The sequence below is a fragment of the Lissotriton helveticus genome, chromosome 11, assembly GCF_964261635.1.
Source record: "Lissotriton helveticus chromosome 11, aLisHel1.1, whole genome shotgun sequence".
Lineage (NCBI taxonomy): Eukaryota > Metazoa > Chordata > Amphibia > Caudata > Salamandridae > Lissotriton > Lissotriton helveticus.
Window position 1 is genome coordinate 656,214,953 of NC_136072.1, and position 18,404 is coordinate 656,233,356.

The following is an 18,404-nucleotide window of genomic DNA, read 5'->3' on the forward strand; positions in this document are numbered from 1 at the left end:
CGTTACTATCTCAGACGTGAGTCCCTTGCTCACTTGGCCACTGGATTCAAGATAGCCTGGCTGATGAGGATTATGAATCCGAAACCGGTCCCAGGATGCTTGTTTCCGGTCCAGGGAAAACATGGCTTGGCAGTTTGGGCTGGACTGTTCCCATGAGGCACAGGGTCAGACTGATTTGCATATAGCCATGTTTGATCTGGGGTGGCTGAGTGGGCTAAAGAATGGTGATGGATTAAACCCAGATCACTTGACTGGGGGTGAGTGTTTGATTTGCTCAAACGCTCCGCCCATCATCCCCTTTTGAATCGCTTTGTTCGCCCTAAGTGTGGCAGGGTATGCTCAGACGTGAGTCCCTTGCTCACTTGGCCACTGGATTCAAGATAGCCTGGCTGATGAGGATTATGAATCCGAAACCGGTCCCTGGATGGTTGTTTCCGGTCCAAGGAAGACATGGCTTGGCAGTTTGGGCTGGACTGTTCCCATGAGGCACAGGGTCAGACTGATTTGCATATAGCCATGTTTGAACTGGGGTGGCTGAGTGGGCTAAAGAATGGTGATGGATTAAACCCAGATCAGTTGACTGGGGGTGAGTGTTTGATTTGCTCAAACGCTCCGTCCATCATCCCCTTTTGAATCGCTTTGTTCGCCCTAAGTGTGGCAGGGTATGCTCAGACGTGAGTCCCTTGCTCACTTGGCCACTGGATTCAAGATAGCCTGGCTGATGAGGATTATGAATCCGAAACCGGTCCCAGGATGCTTGTTTCCGGTCCAGGGAAGACATGGCTTGGCAGTTCGGGCTGGACTGTTCCCATGAGGCACAGTGTCAGACTGATTTGCATATAGCCATGTTTGAACTGGGGTGGCTGAGTGGGCTAAAGAATGGTGATGGATTAAACCCAGATCAGTTGACTGGGGGTGAGTGTTTGATTTGCTCAAATGCTCCGTCCATCATCCCCTTTTGTATCGCTTTGTTCGCCCTAAGTGTGGCAGGGTATGCTCAGACGTGAGTCTCTTGCTCACTTGGCCACTGGATTCAAGATAGCTTGGCTGTTGAGGATTATGAATCCGAAACCGGTCCCAGGATGCTTGTTTCCGGTCCAGGGAAGACATGGCTTGGCAGTTCGGGCTGGACTGTTCCCATGAGGCACAGGGTCAGACTGATTTGCATATAGCCATGTTTGAACTGGGGTAGCTGAGTGGGCTAAAGAATGGTGATGGATTAAACTCAGATCAGTTGACTGGGGGTGAGTGTTTGATTTGCTCAAACGCTCCCTCCATCATCCCCTTTTGTATCACTTTGTTCGCCCTAAGTGTGGCAGGGTATGCTCAGACGTGAGTCCCTTGCTCACTTGGCCACTGGATTCAAGATAGCCTGGCTGATGAGGATTATGAATCCGAAACCGGTCCCAGGATGCTTGTTTCCGGTCCAGGGAAGACATGGCTTGGCAGTTCGGGCTGGACTGTTCCCATGAGGCACAGGGTCAGACTGATTTGCATATAGCCATGTTTGAACTGGGGTGGCTGAGTGGGCTAAAGAATGGTGATGGATTAAACCCAGATCAGTTGACTGGGGTGAGTGTTTGATTTGCTCAAACGCTCCGTCCATCATCCCCTTTTGTATCGCTTTGTTCGCCCTAAGTGTGGCAGGGTATGCTCAGACATGAGTCCCTTGCTCACTTGGCCACTGGATTCAAGATAGCCTGGCTGATGAGGATTATGAATCCGAAACCGGTCCCTTAATGCTTGTTTCCGGTCCAGGGAAGACATGGCGTGGCAGTTCGGGCTGGACTGTTCCCATGAGGCACAGGGTCAGACTGATTTTCATATAGCCATGTTTTAATTGGGGTGGCTTCGTGGGCTAAAGAATGGTGATGGATTAAAACCAGATCAGTTGACTGGGGGTGAGTGTTTGATTTGCTCAAACGCTCCATCCATCATCCTCTTTTGTATCGCTACGTTACTATCTATTACATATATTTTGTTTTTATCAAATCAGAACATGTCGGCCTGCCGTCATGTTAGCACTGAATAGTCATCAGCTGCAGACAGCTTGTAGGGCCGCCAAATTCTTGCAGAAGGCGAGCCTTCTAATCCTGAAAACTGAAAAAATGGGGACCACCTGCCCCAAACCAAAGGACTGATGAGCAAGGAATGGCTCAAAACACTATATATATATATATATATATATATATATATATATATATATATATATATATATATATATATATATATATATATATATATAACTCTTAAATGTATTTTAACTTTTCTATATTATAAATTCCTCTCTTGTGTTCTCCACGCGCGTTGGGTGACAGTAGTTTAAGATGCCATCAAATACAGGTCATTGTTGCGTTATGGACATGGATCTTCCGTGTCCTGTTTTCAGGTCATCTTCTTCTATTTCCCAGCCCTGAAGAGTTATAGAACACTATTTTTCTACAATGAAACACGGTTCGACTGGCTGTGTGTAACCTATGCCTGATGACCAATTAAAAAGAAAAGATAAAAGAATAGACTCCAGCGTTGGATTGGTTGCATTACTTCGAAATATTCATCTACTTGATGTGTTATTTGAGTGCGCAAGACTGTTGCTAATTCAATACTATAATGTTGCATTCTGGTAAAACAAGCTGCTTGACATTCCTTCAAGACGAAGCCTCAAGGCTGCTCTCCACACCTGCCATTTGGATAGCTTTCTAAGGTCATCTTTGACCTCTTAAATCACCATAAGGGTTTTTGGGACTGGTGCAAGGTGCCCACTTTAATTAGTGGACAGCATATACCAGGACAACTTCTTACACACAGAATTCCACTGCATGTCCAAAGGCCTCCAGTTCATTCAAAAAGGCAGGGAGGGAAGTGGATAGCTCTTCCAGGGTCAACAGGGTGTCAGATGTGTAAAGATTGATGGAGTTCTCTTCTCCAGCAAAAGGGATTCCTTTAATATCCAGATTATCGAGAACTCTCTGGGCAAAGATGCTTCATGTAGAGCACAAAAAGCAGGGGCGAGATGGGACAACCCTGTCGCGTGCCTCTGCAAATGGGGAACGGGCTGATGTCTGTCCATTGACCTGAACAGTTGTGAACGGATCGCTGTTGTTACTAAGGGCCGATGAACAAAAGCGTTTGCCAAGCCCAAGGTGTTTAAGTGTGGTTACCAGGTATGGCCAATGGACGAGATCAAACACCTTCTCAGTATCTATGGCCAAGGGCATTCAATCTCGGTTCGACCGTTGGGCCTTATCAATTAAATGTAGGATCTATTTAGTATTATCGCTACATTGTCAATGGGGCATAACGTCAGCCTGATCGGGGGCAATGAGGCCTGGTAGAAGGGGGCCTAGGCAAGCTGTCAGGATGCCAATGAATAGCTTGTGATTGATGTTTAGAAGAGATATTAGCCGGTAAGACGAGGTGTTTTCGTCCTTGCTTGGTTTTGGGTAGACAACAATGGAATCCGCTAGAATGGAAGGTGGAATTGAGGCTCGGTCCTTAATAGAATTAAACAGTCGGGCTAGGAGAGGAGCCAAGGTCATGCAAAAGGTTTTGCAAAAGATTGCTTGGAATCCATCAGGGCCTGGCGATTTAAGAAGCTTCTGCCGAGCAATGATAGAGATAACCTCCTCAAACCGGATCGAGCAATCTAGCTCGGACGCCTGTTCCAGTGCTAATTTTGGTGTATGGGTGCCTCAGAGATACTGACTGAGATGTGTTCTGGTAGGTCCTGCCCTGTGTATAGCTCTTTATAGAAGTCTCGAAAGGCAGAGGTGATTCGAGCATCACCATTACATTCTAAGTCATCTGGGTCCAGTATAGCCTGAACTCCAGTGGCCTTTCAAGATCAATACCCGCCAGGTGTGTCTGAGCGGCCTCCAATTGACGGCAACCTTGGGGAGCACTGGTACGTTTATGAATATGCTCGAGTTCCTGGTACTTATGGGATAAATGGTCTCTCTTGTCCCTGTAGAGCTTGCTTTGTAGAAATATTTAGAGCTGTTGCAGAACATTGCAGGAATGGGTTCTGCACACAAAATCTTCATCTGTGCATTATAAGGTCAGGCCTGTCATGATAACAGTGCAAGGAACTATATAAAAACAGCCAACACATCCGATGTTAAGCAGATGCATTCACTGCCTCTGTTTGGGCATGTCTATCAAATGTACACCAATGCTAGATCATAGTGCAATCAAACTGTCACTGCGTCCTAATCGACCACCTATCTCTGAACCATGGGTATAGAAATGAAACAAAAGATCCTGGTACAATTGTGAAGTGAGAGGATGGAATGGTCTACTGTTGTCTATGCTATACATGAGACACCTTCTGGGAGAAAGATTGCTACCCACCCCTACGCTACAGGAGAGCATGGCTCAATCCCCTACCAGCTATGCTGCGAACCTGAGCATGACTAACAGATTCCCATCAATACCACAGGAAGCGGCATTCTCAAAGTGTATGTTATGGTAATGACTGGACCTAGAGCACCAGGGAAGGGAGGGGTTGGAGATTTGAGGGATTCGGAGAGGCTCCGTGAAGCAGGACTTTCCTGATGATAAAGCCTCACTATGACTGACAGAAGTTTGCCTGCACTGTTTAGAGCACAGCAGGTTGGATCGCTAAGTATGTCTGTAGCCAACCAGCCCTATTCTGGCTAAAGTATAATCGCAGAGATAAGTTTAACATTTTAGGGATCATTAAAATTGTGGTTATATTTCGGCAATGAATAATGCCATTGACTTTTCACTTAACTGTGGGAGAAGACTGTGGTATCTCACATGTCAACTGGAATCTGTGTTCGGGATTCCAGTGGTGACTGTTTAGACCCAGGCTCATTGAATAGACTTATCTTATCCAGTCTACCAATTAAACATATAATACTATCAACTTGTGCGTGCAGCCTCATCAACTTTACATTGGCGACGATCAGAAAATGTATCTGAAGAGCCTGTAGTCCTGCGGTATGCAGATCGTTTTGCTTTTTCTTTCGTGAAAAGCATATTCAGCGTTTGCGTTTAATTGAGGGATCCGAGATATCAGCGGAGAAGTCCGGTGTCGTGGCATGAAAACCGCATGTTTGGGACACACACGGTGAGAAAGTTAATCATTTTAAAGCGGATTTCCTTGTCAACGGAGTTTGTATCGGAGTTTGTCTGGTGTGCGCATGCGTTAGGATCAAAGCGCATGACGTCATAACGTCGCGGCCATTTTGGATTGGGATGTGAGGCGTAACGTCGCGGACATTTTAAGCGGCATTTCATCGGCAATACTCTCATATTGAAGGGAAAAAGATCGTATCAAATGTAAAGCAGTATACAAAGCGCTACTACTGTTATATTGAAGGCAAAAAAAGATCGTATCAACTGCAAAGCAATATACAAAGCGCATATTGTGTCAAATGCTTACTGAACATAATTAATAGTGCATTTAAGTATAACATTTTGCGAAATAAAACAAAATTAAATAAGAAGTTAATCACAAGTGGATCACATTTTGTTTACAACTTTATCTAAATTGACAATAACATTCAAGAGTGTTCACCAAGATTAGTGTATTATAACAATATTGTTAACTACTCTCTCAAGCTATAATTTCTGGTCATTATTCTCAATATTTTCAATGGAGAATTTCAGTACTCCTGCGCCTTTTCTACCATCTCCTGGAGAACCTATTTTGGAATGGAAAAGTTGGAAAGAAGGATTTCTGGCTTACATTGAAGCCATTGGTGGAGAGGATTATATAAATAAACGAAAGTTGGCTATCTTAAAACATTGTTTAGACGCAGAAGGAAGACATGTTTTAAGTCACCTGCCTCCTAGTAATAATCAAGTATCATCATCAGAAGATGACACGGATGTATTTGACGAAGCTATCCAGCAAATGGGCAAGCGTTACATAAAAAAAATTAATGACGTTGTATCTCGTCATAAATTTCTTAGTAGAGGACAGTTAGTTAATGAATCTATTGATTGATTCATGAATGATTTAAGAATTTTGGCGTCAAAATGCAACTACTCTACTTTTCATGATCAAATGCTACGAGATCAAATGGTACATAAGGTGGCTGATGTAAAGCTTCAAGAGAAATTGTTGGCCGCAGAGGATTTAACTTTGGACAAGGCTTTAGATATTGCTCATTGATTTGAAGATATGAAACTGGGTTTGAGAGAACTTGCTGAACAAAAGATTTTAGAAGTGAATGCAATAAAAAAACAATTCTGATGAATTAAATTCCAACAAAGTGAAATATAAAAGCTAAGTGGTTCAAGATAAAAAAAATTATATCTGTTTTAAATGTGGAATTCCTGGCCATTTGGCTAACGATAGAAAGTGTCCATCTTTAGGACAAGTGTGTAGGTACTGTAAATTAAAAGGTCACTACACCAGGATGTGCAGAAACAAAACCAAGTTTAGGAATAGTAGTTTTGATAGCAAAGGTCAAAATCATGAAAATGTAAAAGAAGTCAGAAGTGATGTTGATGATGAGGAATATTTGTTGGCTGTTTATGAAGTTAATAGCGATGCTAAAGACGCACCCTACTGTACAGTAGTTGTTGGTGGTAAGGATGTAACAGTCATGGCTGATTCTGGTGCCAGGCACACTCTCATTGGTGAAGAATGGTTAAAAGAATTTTCCGACATCTCACTATCACCTCCTGATATTTGGTTAGTTGGGTATGGTAGGAAACCTATCGATGTTTAAGGATTTTTCACAACCGCTTTAACTTTCAAGGGCAAAACTATTTCATCGAAAGTATATGTTGCCAAAGATGGTTCTTGTCTTCTGGGTTGGCCTCAACAAAGAGATTTAATGATTACTCTAGATCCCAATCACCCTGATCAGGTGTTAGGGTATTCAGACTTAATATTACATGTGGAGTCTGATCCGGCAGCGGAATGGGAAAGGAGGTTTCCTAGTGTGTTTTCATCATCAAAACTGGGGCTTCTAAAGAAATTTGTTCATAAAATAATTCTTAAACAAGATGCTGTACCCAAGGTGCATAAGGTTAGAAATGTTCCTTTACATTTAAGACAAACGGTGAAAAATGAACTTCAAAGATTGTGCGATCTTGATGTAATTTTAGGAGATAGAATCCTCTGAGTGGTTGTCACCTGTTGTAGTCGCACACAAATCTAATGGCAAAGTAAGATTGTGTGTCGATTTAAGAGATTTGAACAATAATGTGCGGGTTGACAGACATCCATTACCAAATATTGGTGAAATGTTCACGAAATTGAAAGGTGCATCCGTATTTTCCACTCTTGATTTGTCTAACGCCTATCACCAGATAGCTTTACACGAGGATAGTAAATACCTTACTTCATTCATTACCACTGAAGGGGCTTTTAGACATTAAAGGATGCCATTTGGCTTAATTTCTGCATCATCAGTTTTTCAAAGGGTAATGCACAATTTGTTCAAGAATATTGAGAATGTGTTATACTTTCAAGATGACATATTAATTTTTGCTTCAAATTCGTCTCAACACACTGATATTTTACACAAAGTTGTATGCATTTTGCAAGATAATGGTCTAACACTTACCAAAGAAAAATGCAAATTTGGTGTGTCATCTGTTGATTATTTGGGTCACTCTATTGACAAACATGGCATTTCTCCAAAGCAAAATTTAATTAGGGCCATTCAATCTGCTCCTGCTCCCGAAAATAAAGATCAGCTAAGATCTTTTCTTGATCTTGCTGAATATTTACGCAAAATGTATTCCATTATTTTCTGACAAAACTGTACACATGAGAAATTTATTGAAAAAACATGTATCATTTTTATGGCACGAAAATTGTACAAAAGAATTTGGAGATTTAAAAAAAATGTATTGCATCTGCTCCTGCATTGGCAACATTTGACACTGCCTACAACTCAATAATTGAATCTGATGCAAGTAATGTGGGGATTGGTGCAGTGTTGATGCAAGATCAAAAAGGTCATTTGGTCACCATTGGATTTGCATCCAGACCTCTAAGGGGTGCAGAGTTTAAATACTCTACTTTGGAAAAAGAGACTCTTGCATGTTGGTGGGGGATTGAATATTTTCGAAAGTTTGTGTATGGCACTATTTTCAAAGTCAGATCTGATCATCTACCTATAGTTGATTTGTTCACAACAAAGGGATGTGGTAAGGCTACATCAAGAATTGCGAGATGGCAATATAAATTGCAGGATTTTCATTTCAAAGTGGAATACATACCTGGGGTAAGAAATATATTGGCAGATTGTCTGTCAAGATTACCTGCTCCTGATGACAACGTGGTTCAGGAAGACATTGATTTGGAAAATGTCATTTCTATTTATGAGGTATCAAAAGGTTGTGTACAGGAAAAGGAATGGAAATTGTCATGTCAAAATGATTCTACCATCAAAAAGGTTGTTGAATGTAAGGCTGGGGCTAGATGGGAGACAATGAGCTTTGTTTTCACAAAACAGAGGAGAGAGAAAGTGAAAGCAGAAGAAATGCGTAGAAGCATCTTGAGATATGAAGATGAGTTAGCACTGGCTATTAGGCAGCATTCTCCGTTAGATCAGATATTGTTTAAGGGCATAGCACTTAGGGCAGAGGCGATGGAGGGGATTGCTAAGAAAACAGTTGAAAAGTATGTGGCCAAAAAAGAGAGCACCTATGAGCTCAGTGAGCGGGAGGGACATATTTTAGCCGCCCGGACCAGACAGAAAAGAGCGGCAGCAGATATTAAGGAGATCGTAGACGCATGGGGTAACAGGGTTCAAGAAACAAATCAGATAAGGGAAATACTTAGGCAATTCTATTCAGATCTTTATGATTCAGATACTATGGCAGGAGTGGTAGATATAGTAGTTTATTTGAGGGATATATCCCCCTCAAGGCTTCTGTTGGAGGATAAGGATCAACTAGAAGCTTCATTTCAACTAGAGGAGCTTGTCACAGCGCTTAGCAGCCTACCATCGGGAAAGGCTGCAGGTCCGGACCAGTTACCAGTAGAGTTTTTTAAGACATTTCAATCTATACTTATAGGGGATATGTTCAATATCATGCTACTGGCACAGAAGGGTGAGTCGATCCCTGAGTCCTGGGGAGGGGCAGATATCATAGTAATTGCAAAAAAAGACAAACCAGTAACCGCCCCAGGTTCATATAGACCAATCACCCTGATGAACTCAGATGTTAAGATATTTCAAAAATGTTGGCTAAGAGATTATCAACGGTTGTCGAAAGTTTGGTCTGTCCCTCCCAACACGGCTCCATTCCGGGAAAGGGGACAACACAGCATATAAGACAAGTAATAACTATGTTTGACGCAGCAAATACCCTAGGAGACCCTATGGCAGCGCTATTCCTAGACGCCGAGAAAGCGTTTGATAGGGTCTCCTGGGGGTTTTTATGGTCAGTTATGAGGTGGAATGGAATTGGGGAAGGCTTAATCAGAGCTATACAAACTCTCTATAAGAACCCAACGGCTAAGATTAGGGTGAACGGGGGGCACTCAGCAGCTGTCAGAATTAGCAGAGGGACTCGGCAGGGCTGTCCATCATCTCCCCTGTTATTCGCGCTATATCTGGACCCTTACCTGCGCAAATTGGAAAACAACCGAGATATAGCGGCAATGAGTATAAATGGCTGTAGGGTAAAAACACTGGCATATGTGGACGATGTAGCTATTTTGACACCAAATCCTGTAGATGCAATTAGGGAGTTGGAAAGAGAGGCTCAATATTTTGGAAGGGTTTCTGGATACAGCTTGAATAAAAGCAAAACGCAAATCATTGAGAACAGGTATTTAGATTATAATGACGCTAGGGTCGTTGACTCAGCAATATATTTAGGGGTGGCAATTTCTGCAAATCTGGATCAGGTGGTGGGAATCAATATGGCCCCTCTAATGGCGCAAGTAAAAATGGACCTGGAGAGGATGAATAATATGCATTTGTCACTGGTGGGGTGTACCAATGTAATTAAAATGCTAGTACTGCCCAAGTTTCTTTACTTTTTTAGATCAATCCCTTTATTTTTTGAAGCTAGCTGGTTTAACACCCTGGAGGCTATGTGCAACAGATTTATCTGGGCACAGGGCAAGACACGCAGGACTTACAGGTTTATGACCCTACCTAGAGAGAGGGGCGGGTGGGGTGCCCCAGATTTTAGACTTTATTATATGGCAGCTACCCTGCAATTTATGCAGGGGTTGATAGGTGGGAATGATTGTGATCTAAGAGTTAATAGCTTCTCCACAAAAATATATACAGCGGTAGTAGGGGCAGATGTTAGAAACTGTTCCCTAAACTGTATAGACTATGGATATTTTAAAAGAACGAAATTTAAGACAATTTTGGCTGCTGTCAAATTATGGAATGTCTTTTTGAAAAAGTCCAAACTAGGGAGATATAACCGGTATGTTAGACTGTATAAAAATAAGTCATTCCCCACGGAAATATTTGGAGATCAAATGATGCTGAATTGGGCTGAAAAAGGTATTGTACAAATTGGAGATATCTTGAAACCAGAGGGGATGATTCAATTTGTGGACCTTAGAAATAAGTATGATCTGAGACAGAGAGATTTTTTTAAGTATCTCCAGATCAGGAGCTTTCTTGCCAATAAACTGGGGGGACCAGTAGGATTTAATAAAACTGAAATTTCGGAAAAAATAAGATTAGCAGGGGATCGATCCATTCGCTCCTTTTATGCAAGTTTGATAAAGGAGAAAGTCGATGACCTAGAAAAATACAGTAATAAATGGGCTGAGAAATTAGACGGGGAAAAAAGTTGGTTTCAGGATTCATTAGATTTAGGCCGAACGGTATTGTGTGCATCTCCCCTCCAGTCTCAGCACTATAAAACGATATATTAACTTTACTTCACTCCAGCCAGGATTGCTCAATGGGGAGGTTCCACAGGAACCACCTGTCCGAGAAGTAATGTCATAGCAGCTGATAATATACATATATTTGCCACCTGTCCACAACTACATACGCTCCTCAGGGATATTGAGGGATTTCTAGACAGAACATTAGCGATCTGAACTAAATTTACCCCATCATGGATACTACTAGGGGTAGGTAGGGATGATGTTGGAGTACAGCGGGAATTTTTATTTGTGGCAATGGCGGTATATAGGCTAATAATAGCTAGAGCCTGGCTGGATAAGAATCCGCCGACAATGCAAAACTGGCTAGCTAATTTATTAACAGAATATAATATGGAAAAGAATATATATGCTCGAAAAGGAAGGACAGGGAAAATGTTGGGGCTGAGAATCTGGGACCCTATAAAGAGATGGAAGGAGGGATTAGGGTGAAACCAGAATGAAATTGAAATTGGTAAGGGTAAGGTCATAAGGTTTCTTTTTTCTTGTTTCTCTCTTTCTTTGTATATAAAATAGGATAATGAAATGGATTGATTACTATATTGTATTAGATCTTGTATATATTATATATTTCTGTATATCTATGAACCGCATGAATTAATGATAATTTAAGTAATGATTAATGATTAATATTGTACCATGCCCAGATGTGCGTAAATTAGAAATTAAAAAAATATTTTTAAAAAAAAAAGGTTGTTGAATTTGTAAAGTCTACATGGCCCAGAAAAGTCGATTTATCGGAGGATTTGATACCTTTTTTTTCAGATTGCTCATGAGTTGTCTTTAAAAGATGAGGTGTTGGTTAGAGGTTTACAGTTAGTTGTACCATGTTATTTACAACTATGTATTTTAGACATGGCTCATGAAGGTCATCCAGGAATGTCTAGTATGAAAAGAAAGGGTAGAAGTGAATTTTGGTGGCCAGCCATGGACAAAGCCATAGAGCGTAAGGTCAGAGATTGTGTGGAATGTTGTCTAAGTGACAAATATCAGAAAGTGATGGCTTATGAGCATGGTCAAATATCTAGGCCATTTCGTGCTTGGCAATCTGTTTCGCTGGATATTGCAGGTCCTATGTGTTTGAATAAAAGTGTAGTTTATGCCATCATACTCATTGATCAAATGTCACAGTGGCCGGAAGTAAAAATTGTCTCTGATATTACTTCCAAAGTGGTGATACAATTTTTAAATGATGTTTTTGAAAAAGAAGGTTTTCCTGAGTCGATCACAACTGATAATGGTGTACAATTAGTATCCATTGAGATGGAAGATTTTTTGCAATGTCATGGAATTATTCATAAACGTGCTTCTGTGTATTATCCACAAAGCAACGGAATTGTGGAAAGATGGATTTGGGTATTTAAAGAAGGTTTACAATTAGCAATGTCAAATGGTATGGATTGCAAACAAACCATTAGTGAAGTTCTTTGGTGTTACAGAAACACTCCCAGAAGCATGGGTGATTTAACTCCTTTTGAAAAGATGAGAGGAAGAAAGTGTGTATCTAACATGAGTCAGTTGTGGATGAGAGATTTGTTTATTGACAAGGATAATAAAAGGAGTGGATATGTTCAGGATTCCCAAGATAAAACTGTTCAAGGCAGAACTAGTCTTGTTAAGATGAATGATTGGGTTCGTGTTAAGAAGGGTAGATTTGTGAAATCAGGAGAATCTAAGTTTTCTGATCCATTGAAGGTTGTACGTGTTGGTCGACACGTTGTGGAATTATCTGATGGTAATGTTTGGAGTTTATCCAAAATTGTTAAAATTCTGCAGTGGTTATGACCTGTTGAAAAATTAAATAAATCTGTTAATCCTGGGTTTTCCAAACCTGCCAATTGTAGTGGGAATTAGAGAAAGTTTACCAATTCATTTTGTGAGACATCTCTTAACCAACATGTGCAAAGACCACGCCAACGTCCGGTGTGGTACAAAGACTATTATTTTGGCAATTGACGTCAACAGGGAAATCTTGGCCTACATTTGTCAAGAAACATTTATGTTCATTAACACACATTTGTACTGTGCATTGTTGTTTTATTAGTCTTTAATTGTTTCTTCTATCCTTTTTGTGTAAATTGTTAACATTTTTTTTATTAGTCTTATTGATTGTATATTTGTTAAAGTGTTTACGAAGGGGGATGTGTGGTATCTCACATGTCAACTGGAATCTGGAATACCACGGTGTTCGGGATTCCAGTGGTGACTGTTTAGACCCAGGCTCGTTGAATAGACTTATCCAGTCTACCAAATAAACATATAATTCTATCAACTTGTGCGTGCAGCCTCATCAACTTTACAAAGACTCATTACTTAACCAAACGGAACGATATACATCCTACTGTCATTAAGGTAGGTAAAAAAAAAAAACAAGAAAAGATAAGGAACTTAACGGGAATTCCCTAATTATCAATATCATTGTGGGAGGAACCTGGGCTACAGTATGGGTAAAAGAGATAGAATTAAAGTTTTATTTGAGGCCATGGCTAGTAAATCTTATCTGTGTAACGAGGCAAATCTGATGGTGCAAGGACTGGAAAGAGAAGGACAGTCGAAGAGTTAAGAAGGAGTTATTTTTCATTTGACCGTTGCAGCCATTGTTAATGCATTCATTTAATATTATATTATGCAATTTTTGATCAATACATATTTCGCAGTTGTGGGATTTAAAATAAACTACCACATTACCAGTACTCTCTTAAATATAATCTCGATGACTCTGAATGACACCACATGCTAGCATGGTTCTGCAATGGATACACATGATTACTTTTACCTCATTATGTATACATATCAGTCTGCGCACACACATATATATATATATATGCAAAAAACAAAAAGGCAGTGTTTGCAACTGAGAGTAATTTCCTGGACAACACTCAGTCGCAGCTCACAATTCTTGCGGGAGGGGGGTTCACGCAGGGTTTATAGCTCTGGTGTTCCCGTGCTTAAAATAAAAATAAAACTTATCTGACATCGCTCCTGCGCCGCCTCCTCCTGGGCCGGTCCTGCGTTTTCCTGCTCAGGAACAGGCATGCTCCCTCCCCTCCTGTAAGCCAATCACAACGCTGCAATGGCGTTGTAATTGGTGCAGAGTCCCGTACAGCGGCCAGCTGGGCACCTCTAGGGAGGCCATTTTCTCTATGTAGGCTGCATGCAGCCAACATATAGAAAATGTAGAGTGCGGATGTCTGCTTTGATCGGCCCCAGGGCTGACCAAACCGTTAGGGTACTCAGAGTAGTGCACTCCACACCTCCCTGACATGCCCGCCCCCAACCGGGCATATCCTTCCGCCCGTCCCAACCAGGCATACCCCTGCCTTCTGCTTTCTCGCAGCGTGAGAAGCAGAAAATAAAATGGTATTTAAAATACCATTTTATTTTCTGCTTCTCGCACTGCGAGAAAGCAGTAGGGTGGCGCTCCTCTGCCCTAATGGAGGAGCCACTCCTGATAACACTCCCAGAATCTTTCTGACCATCTGTGTAGCCTGTTTAGCAGCAATTGAAAAAGTGCAAGGATAATTTTTTCTTACCCATGTGTGAATGATAAAAAGAAGGTGATGCAGCAAATTCATGCAGCATGTGAGCAAATTCCAGTGGAGTTTATTTTATTTTGGAATATTCAGCCAATGCAATCGATGATTTATTGAGCCATCACTATTTATTAACCCTTGAGAAATCATAGCGACTGGGAAGAAATGTGATGGTTTGTCACAATACAGCAAGGTGAGTCCCCATTACAGGATACAAGTATCAAGTCCCCGAGTCCTGTAATAGCGCCCATGTCATTTTCTTTTGAGTTGTGGCCAGCCAATCAGATCACTCAGGACCACGGGACAAGCACTGTGATAACAACACTCCCTCAGCCAATCAGGCGGCCATGTTTTATATATACAGTACCGTGGGACTCCTGCGCAACCAACCTTCAAGATATGGCTAACTTTTTAACCCCTTAAAGCCCAATCTGAACCCTTCTTTAAACGCTTATTTCATTTTTTAAAAAGCTGAACAGATTTACCTCAAATTACAAACCACAGTCTTTCTCAGTAGTTTTCTAATTATCTACCAAATTTGGTGTAATTCCATTTAGCTATTTTTTTGTTTTGAAGAGCATAGTGTCCTATAGAACTGAACATGGGAAGTCAACGTTTGGGATCCCCCTTTTTCTTGGCCTCAGATTGAAAAATCAGTTTAAACATTTCCATAAAGGCACCTAGGTGGATTAACTTTTCTTCAGTAGTTTTGTGAAGGTTTGTCAAATGGCACCAAAGTTATTAGCAATACAAAAACGATCTTCTTATGGGAACTCTGACCTGACTATAACTACATGGTGATGATTGCCACTGCGTAATGTCTCTCTCCCTCTCACTTCCCACAAAGCACGGAGACCTGAATGCGTGGCTCTTTTTGTTGATTCTGAGAAAGATTTGAACAGTTAATTGCTTGATGGCAACTCTGAACTACAGCTATTGTCCTCAGAAAGTAAGTTTCTGAATATGCTCTTCTGCTAAGAGCATGAATAGCACAATACTACAACGAATCATCGAACATTTGTCAGTGAATTTCCAACTGATTTGTGGTGACAATACCCTTGCGACTTTTCTCAGAAATGGCTTTTTATAATTTCTCCCTGCCTGCTGTTTGCCTATTCTATCAGTAATGACTTTATGATGGGCTTGGTAATTGTGTAGATGGCCTATTTTGCACATAATATAGGACCTCTGTAGTTATCTAGAGAGGGAAATGACATACTGCTTTTCAGTGGCTTTACTCTCAACTAAAGATCAAAACAAAGCAAAGGTTGATTTACTCACTGCTTGCCGAAAAATTTGCTAGACAGGCAACTTGGCTCCAGTTAACTTTCTTATATATTGCCTATACTTTCTTTTGGTGAGTGAGAATTGATTCCTGTTTTAGTTCTATTGACTGGATTTCCATTGGTGAATCAGAAAGGCATCTATTTGTTCTAGAGGGGCAGCATTACTCCTACATGATACTAGCAACCCATCTTGTATAGTCAGTCAACCAGTGCCTGATAGGCTGGTCTGAATAGTCCATTTGTGGGCTGATATTTGTGGCTGTTTTGGGGCCTTTTTTGTTGTCCCGCGGGCCTGTTTTAACTGCAGATGTTCGTGAAATTACCACAAACATTGCCTGCAGCATCCATAAATACATTCGTACCCATTCTTAAAAAATACCTCTACAGAGTGTCATTACAAGTTGAAATTATACCAATTTGCAAATGTGGGTCACTTTTTTAGATATCTGATTCGATAAAGGACCCCATTTTTATTTTGTTGCTCTGGCCTAGTTTCTGTCCCAGTCTGACCCTGCTGACTCAACTTAAAGCTCAGCTGAATTATGCACACTGGGACTCATTCTCTGAGCATTTTTTCCATTCCTTTTTCAGACGTATGCCTTCAAAAGTAAGAGTGCCAGACTAAGCAAAGGCTAAAGATAAAAAAAACATGGCGGCGATGCAGTCTTCCTGCTGATCATAGTCTTATAATTCATGTACCCGCCTAGGGAAAGCAATGTACTCATTGAATTCAATGTGCAACATTTACTTTGTATTCATTGCCAAGCGAACACAGAAAGCAAAAACAATGCAAATGCATACAGTAATTAAGAAAGAGCAAATATCAGAGCAGGTCAAGTCTATAGAATGGAGAAAATTTGATAGCACAGTCACTGCATGTAGTACACCTTAAAACAGCCCCCGGTTAATACAATAAAAGCACAGGTACAAACATCAATGACCAAAGCAACCATGTTTGATTTCATCACAACGACAAAGCTCCATGTTTGTTCTTGAGTGATAAAGATAACATTTGAAAACACTGTGATCTCATTCAAATGGAGTTTCTCTTTGAGTGCATATTCATGTAACACCTCAAAAGGTGGTGCTGCGTAAACGTGAGTTTCAAGCAAAGAACAACACCGCTGGATAAAATCAGCCAGGAAATGCATACAGATGTTTTGACAAAAAAAGGACACAGTGAATGACCTAATATTCCATTGTACACCCGCACACATGCCCCAAAACAAGTGGTGCTTCTTGTAATTTTCCTACATTTCACGTAATTACATGAAAGTAAATGATGTTAATTGTGTGTATGGGTGTTGTGTGTGTCTGTGTGGCACTGTTGCACGAATGTATGAGCTTCAGAGTCACTATTGACTAAGGAGACATTGTGCTGGCTAGACCTTAGGTGCACAGTTAAGTCCCTGATCATGATGAATATAATTTGTGATGGCGAGATGGTGGCAGGGGGTTGTTGCAAACTAATAGGTGTGCACTTTCCACCCAAGTATACGGGAATGGAGAATAGCACACAAACAACGCAGGTTTGTCGCCATTCCTGCATGAGTAAACAGCATATGTTGTGCAATGTGCACCAGTGATTTTCACTGAGTGTTCCATTCTATTAATCCTGGATGCAAGAACCAGTAACGAGTAGCTCGATAGTAGTCAAGTCAAAAACCACTTTATTCGATTTAGTTAAAAATCATAAAAGCATACTACAGCAAATAAACAGATCGAATACATGTTAAAATTTACATACAGTACAATATATAAAAACAGTAAAAAAGTTCAGGTTAAAAGAAGTCAACATGTGCAAAAAAGCGAAAAGTACCACATTCCTCATAGTCCCCATAATATGGCTCATAGTTTCATCTAAAAGGGGTCAAATTGTAAAGAAGGTCATCATGTACAAAAAAGCGAAATATACCACGTTCGTCAAAGTTACCAAAGGATAAATCACAATTTCCTCTTCCTGATTCGTACAGCAGCAGCAAGATAATTTGCTACGCTGAACATCACCATGGGCGTATCTAGCATTTGCAAGTACAGTAAAGCTGGTTTCGCTTGCATAAAAGCTTTCTCTTTCAACAGAGGTATCAAATACTTCTGCCTTGGGACATTATAGAGGGGACAGAACAGCATATGGTGCATATTATCTTGAATAGAAAAATTGTCACATTTACATACAGGTGCATCCTCCGGCTTAAACCAGCCCTGTCTGTCACAGAGTACCAAGTAAATCTGGTTAAATCGAAACTTGACTAGGAGCCACCTGTGAAACGGAATGTTAACTAGGGTAAGATATGGTTGAATTGCCGGACAAATAATTGTCATATAATGTGCTCTAACCGTAGGTTTTATTAACTGGAGTTGCTCTCGCTCCAGGATCTTAAGCTTGTAAAAGTTTTCCTTAACCCAGGCTAAGTCAGCTTTTTTTAGATCCAACGGGGAGGAGAAAATCTCCGGGCGTCCAAGTTCTGTTGAGCACTTTTTGATATATGACAGCCAGGCAATATCTTTGTGTTTGTCAAGTTTTAAACAATCCATCAGAATTTTGTGGTTAAGACCTAGGTTGTTATTAATCCAGACCCTAATCCACAAAAGAATGGGTGCCATGGAAAGGATATCAGTAATGTACCTTACTCCAAGCTCCTGATGGACAGAAAAAGTGGCTGTTGACAGAGGAAGTCCTAACACAGAACAAAAAAACTTATTAACCTCTGTTTGAATGGTATCAGT